The sequence below is a fragment of the Pongo pygmaeus genome, chromosome 19 (assembly GCF_028885625.2).
Source record: "Pongo pygmaeus isolate AG05252 chromosome 19, NHGRI_mPonPyg2-v2.0_pri, whole genome shotgun sequence".
In the NCBI taxonomy this organism is placed as follows: domain Eukaryota; kingdom Metazoa; phylum Chordata; class Mammalia; order Primates; family Hominidae; genus Pongo; species Pongo pygmaeus.
In genome coordinates this window covers 71,730,389-71,736,547 of record NC_072392.2, presented here as the reverse complement: position 1 = coordinate 71,736,547, position 6,159 = coordinate 71,730,389, and positions in this window count along the sequence as shown.

Genomic DNA, 6,159 nt, shown 5'->3' with positions numbered 1-6,159 from the left:
AATGAGATCAGTTTTGGACTAGTTGACAATCTAGTGGAGAAAGTCCTGGTATGCAATTCAATATATAGGACTAGAATTTATATCTGAGCTGGAGATATTAATTGGGACCTGCTAAAATACGGATGGTAATTAAGGTCAGGGGAGTGTCAGGGAGTGAGGATAGAAACAGGCCTAAGACGAAAAACCGAGGAACATTTCATAGTTGGGTTGAGCCAAGGAGACTGAGAAGAAGTAGTCAGAGAGGTTGTGAGAAGGAAACCAAGAAAGTACAGTATCCTGGCCGGGTGCGGTGGCTCACGCCTGTAATCCCAGCACTTTGGGAGGCCGAGGCGGGCGGATCACGAGGTCAGGAGTTCGAGACCAGCCTGGCCAATATGGCAAATCCCTGTCTCTACTAAAAATACAAAAATTAGCCAGGCGTGGTAGCACATACCTGTAATCCCATCTACTCAGGAGGGTGAGGCAGGAGAATGGCTTGAATCTGGGAGGTGGAGGTTGCAGTGAGGCAAAAGCACGCCACTGCACTCCAGCCTGGGTGACAGAGTGACTCCATCTCAAAACAAAAACAAAAAACAAGAAACAAAGTACAGTATCCTAGAAGCTGGGAAGAGAGTGTGGTTTTTTGTTTGTTTGTTTTGAGACAGAGTTTCGCTCTTGTTGTCTAGGCTGGAGTGCAATGGCGTGATCTCGGCTCACTGCAAACCTCTGCCTCCCAGGTTCAAGCGATTCTTCTGCCTCAGCCTCCCTAGTAGCTGGGATTACAGGCATGCACCACCACGCCTGGCTAACTTTGCATTTTTAGTAGAGACGGGGTTTCTCCATGTTGGTCAGGCTGGTCTTGAACTCCCGACCTCAGGTGATCCGCCCGCCTCGGCCTCCCAAAGTGCTGGGATTACAGGCATGAGCCACCGTGCCCGGCCGAGAGTGTTTTTGTAAAGAGGAAAATGGGTAACTGCTCTATGCTGCTGAGAGGTCCTATTAGGTAAGGACTAAAACAGGTATGCCACAGCCTAAGGAAGAGTAGTTTGAATGGAGTTAGTGGGGTGGCACCAGCGTGGAGGGGGTTATAAAGTAGGAGATGAAGAAATGAAGACAAATTAGCCGGGCCTGTTGGTGGGCACCTGTAATCCCAGCTACTCGGTAGGCTGAGGCAGGAGAATTGCTTGAACCCAGGAGGTAGAGGTTGCAGTGAGCCGAAATCGCACCACTGCACTCCAGCCTGGGCGACAGAGCAAGACTCCATCTCAAAAAAAGAAAAAAAGTGATATAATGGATATTTGGAGACTCAGAAGCAGAATAGGTGGGGACGGGGTGAGGGATAAAAAACTATGTGTTGGGTACAGTGTACACTACTCAGTTGAGGGGTCCACTAAAATCTCAGACTTCACCACTATATAAATCATCCATGTAACCAAAAACCACTTGCACCCCCAAAACTACCAAATTTTTTTTAAAAAGCATTGACCTGGAAGTAACACACATCACTTCTGTCCAACTTTCGTTGACCAAACCAAGTTGCATGGCCATTCTAACTTTTTTTTCTTTTTTCTTTTTTTGAGACGGAGTCTCGCTCTGTCACCCAGGCTGGAGTGCAGTAGTGCAATCTCGGCTCACTGCAAGCTCCGCCTTCCGGGTTCGTGCCATTCTCCTGCCTCAGCCTCCTGAGTAGCTGGGACTACAGGCTCCCGCCACCACGCCCGGCTAATTTTTTTTTTGTATTTTTAGTAGAGACGAGGTTTCACCGTGTTAGCCAGGATGGTCTCGATCTCCTGACCTCGTGATCCTCCTGCCTCAGCCTCCCAAAGTGCTGGGATTACAGGCGTGAGCCACCACGCCTGGCTGACTATTCTAACTTTAAGGGAAATAGCATCTTGCTTTGTGCCCAGAAGGCAGAGACACAGAATAGTCCTAATGACAACTGCACAATTGCAATCACTCCTTTTTTTTTGAGAAGGAGTCTTGCTCTGTCACCCAGGCTAGAGCGCAGTGGCATGATCTTGGCTCACTGCAACCTCCGCCTCCCGGGTTCAAGCGATTCTCCTGCATCAGCCTCCTGAATAGCTGGGATTGCAGGCGCCCACCACTGCACCCGGCTAATTTTTGTATTTTTAGTAGAGATGGGGTTTCACCATCTTGGCCAGGCTGGTTTCGAGCTCCTGACCTCATGATCCACCTGCCTCGGCCTCCGAAAGTGCTCAGATTACAGGCGTGAGCCACCGGGCCTGGCCCCAGCAATCACTCTTTTAAACAGTTTAAGGAAGGAGAATGGGAGATGTTGGAAGTTGTCACTTTGAAGAGCAGGAAGGGAGTTAATCACTGAAGCATAGCCAGGATTGTCAAGCCACGTTCAGGTTCCATATAACATCGAGGACCACCATTTTCTTTGGTCCCAGTCTTCTCAGCTATGTGCTTTTCTCTAGTGATACTCAGCTGCCTGGATACAGGCACGATAAAAGCCAAGAGTTGGATTCATCAATTTTTAACATTTTATTTTATTTTATTTTATTTTATTTTATTTATTTTTGAGACGGAGTCTCACTCTGTCACCCAGGCTGGAGTGCATTGGCATGATCTTGGCTCACTGCAACCTCCACCTCCTGATTCCAAGCAATTCTCCTGCCTCAGCCTCCCAAGTAGCTGGATTACAGGTATGTGCCAGAATGCCCAGCTAATTTTTTTGTATTTTTAGTAGAGATGGGGTTTTGCCATGTTGGCCAGGCTGGTCTCGAACTCCTGACCTCAAGTGATCCGCCCGCCTCGGTCTCCCAAATTGTTGGGATTACAGGCGTGAGCCACTGCACCCCACCTAGATATCATTTAAAAAATATATTGATGCCCCCTTCCATCATGAAAGCAAGGATTTTGTCTGTTTTGTTTAATGCTATGGCCTTAACCTAGAACAGCGATTGGTCAAGACAGGTCCTATTTAAATATTTATTGAATGAATGATTCAGTGCTCTTTAGAAAAATTCAAGCTGGGCATGGTGGCTCATGCCTGTAATCCAAGTACTTTGGGAGGCCAAAGTGGGAGGATCACTTGAGGCCTAGAGTTCAAGACAAGCCTGGACAACACAGCAAGATCCCGTCTCTACAAAAAAGAAAAGAAAAATTCAAATCATAAAGATGTGTATAGGATTAAAAGCGGATTCCTTTGGGGCTGGGTGCAGTGACTCATGCCTGTAATCCCAGCACTTTGGGAGGCCGAGGCGGGCAAATCACTTGAGGTTAGGAGTTTGAGACCAGCCTGTTTAACATGGCGAAACCCTGTCTCTACTAAAAATAAAAAAAGTAGCCAGGTGTGATGGCTCATACCTGTAATCCCAGCTACAAGGGAGGCTGAGGCACGAGAATCGCTTGAATCCGGGAGGAGGAGGTTGCAGTGAGCTGAGATCGTACCACTGCACTGTAGCCTAGGTGACAGAGACTCTGTCTCAAAACAAACAAACAAACAAAAAACACACAACAGTGGATTCCTTTGGCTCCCATTGCCACTCCCTTAGGGATAACTACTGCTAATAGTGTGTGTGTCCGCGCGTGTGTGTGTGTGTGTTTGTGTGAGGGTGTGGGGGTGTGTGTGTCTGTCTGTATTTCCAGACCTTTTTATATGCATAGACATACAGTAGTTCCACCTTATCCACAGTTTCACTTTCTACAGTTTTAGTTACCCAAGGTCAATCGAGGTCTGAAAACAGGTAGGAGGAATACAACAAGTACATTGTTATAATTGTGCTATTTTATTAATTGTTGTAAATCTCTTTTTGTGCCTAATTTTTTTTTTTTTTTTTGAGACGGAGTCTCACTCTGTTGCCCAGGCTGGAGTGTAGTGGTGTGATCTTGGCTCACTGCAGCTTCTGCCTCCTGGGTTCAAGAGATTCTCCTGCCTCAGCCTCCCGAGAAGGTGGGACTATAGGCATGTGCCACCACGCCCAGCTAATTTTTGTATTTTTAGTAGAGATGGGGTTTCGCCGTGTTGGCCAGGCTGATCTCGAACTCCTGACCTCAGGTGATCCACCAGCTTCAGCCTCCCAAAGTGCTGGGATTACAGGTGTGAGCCACTGTGCCCAGCCTCTTGTGCGTAATTTTAAAATTAAACTTTGTCATAGGTTTGTATGTACAGGAAAAAACATAGTACATATATGATTTGGTATATCTGCAGTTTCAGGTATCCACTGCGGGTCTTGGTGTATTTTAAAATTAAAAACGAAGGCTGGGTGTGGTGTGGTGGCTCACACCTGTAATCCCAGCACTTTGGGAGGCTGATGCAGGTAGATCACGAGGTCAGGAGTTCAAGACTAGCCTGGCCAATATGGTGAAACCCCGTCTGTACTAAAAATACAAAAATTAGCTGGGCGTGGTGGCGCATGCCTGTAATCCCAGCTACTTGGAAGGCTGAGGCAGGAGAATTGCTTGAACCTGGAAGGCGGAGGTTGCAGTGAGCCGAGATTGCTCCACTGCACTCCAGCCTGGGCAACAGAGCTAGACTCTGTCTCAAAAACAAACAAACAAACAAAAACAAAATAAAAACAAAACAAAACAAAAAAGAAGTAGTATTTCCACATGGTTCTAAGAAACTTTTTCCCCCTCAAGTATTTTATTATTTATTTATTTATTTATTATTTTTGAGACAGGATCTTCTCTGTTGCCCAGGCTGCAATGCAACAGTGTGATCTCGGCTCACTGCATCCTTGACCTCCTGGGCTCAAGTGATCCTCCCACCTCAGCCTCCTGAGTAGCTGGGACTACAGGTACACTCCACTATGCCAGGCTAGTTTTTGTATTTTTTGTAGACATGAGATTTCACCAAGTTGCTCAGGCTGGTTTCAAACCCCTGGCCTCAAGCGATCCTCCTGCCTTGGCCTCCCAAAGTGCTGGGGTTACAGGCGTGTGCCACCACACCTGGCTAATTTTTGTATTTTTAGTAGAGACGGGGGTTTCATCATGTTGGCCAGGCTGGTTTCGAACTCCTGACCTCAACTGATCTGCCCACCTTGGCCTCCCAAAGTGCTGTGATTACAGGCGTGAGCCACTGTGCCTGGCCATGGAGGGTGTTTTATTGGCTCATATCACTCAATTCCTAGGGACAGCTGACTTCAAGTATAGCTGGGTCCAGGTGCCCAAATTTTGCCTTCATAATCTCTCACCAGCACTTGGATTTCCTTTGTTTTGGCTTCATTCTCAGATCAATTCTTGCATGGAAAGTCAAGATGGCCACACTCCACCTGCTCTTCTTCTCTGGGAGACTGGAAAAATCACAGGGTGGTCTCTAATTTGGCTCTAACTTAGATCACATGTCCTGCCCTAAACCAATCACTTTGCTTGAGGTGGGGGATGGAATACACTGATTGGGCAAGTTTAAGTCACAGAACTCAGCCCTGCAACTAGGAGGCGGAGCCAGCCCCAGCAAACTGCTTGCCAGACAGTAGGAGAGAAGTGGTTCTGCAGACAATCTGGGGTGAGGGAAGGGCAGTTGCCGGAATTCTGAAGGGGTAATGGGTGCTGGGAAAGCTAAAACAACAGATTTTTACTAAAAAGGAGTAGCTTTCTCAAAGGGTTTGTTTAACGTTTTGGTGAGTACAGATCAATTGCCTCCCAAACTGTCGTATTGTTTTGTATATTCGTCAACAATGTTCGACAGTTCCCTTGTATCTGCGCTCATGTGAACACAAAACATTATCAATTGCATTAATTTTTTACCAACTTAATGGACAAAAATATATCTCTACCAGATGCAGTGGCTCATGCCTGTAATTCCAACATTTTGGGAGGCTGAGGTGGGAAGGTTGCTTGAGCCCAGGAATACAAGACCAGCCTGGGCAATATAACGAGACCCTGTTTCTACAAAAAATAAAAATACTAAAAATTAGCTAGGCTTGGTGGTGTGCACTTGTAGTTCTAGCTACTTGAGAGGCTGAGCGCAGGAGGTTAAGTCTGCCATGAGCTATGATCACACCACTGCACTTCAGCCTGGGCAACACACTGAGACTCTGTCTCAAAAAAACAAAAAAAGCATAAATTGTCTTGTCATTACCTTCGCCCTTTGTCCTGTTGGATTTTCTGACCTTTTCTAACTGATGTGTAGGATCCTTTTGTATATTAGGGATAATAATTAGCAGGTAACTCTATCTGTGCTTTAAATACTGCAAAACTCCTACTTCAGCA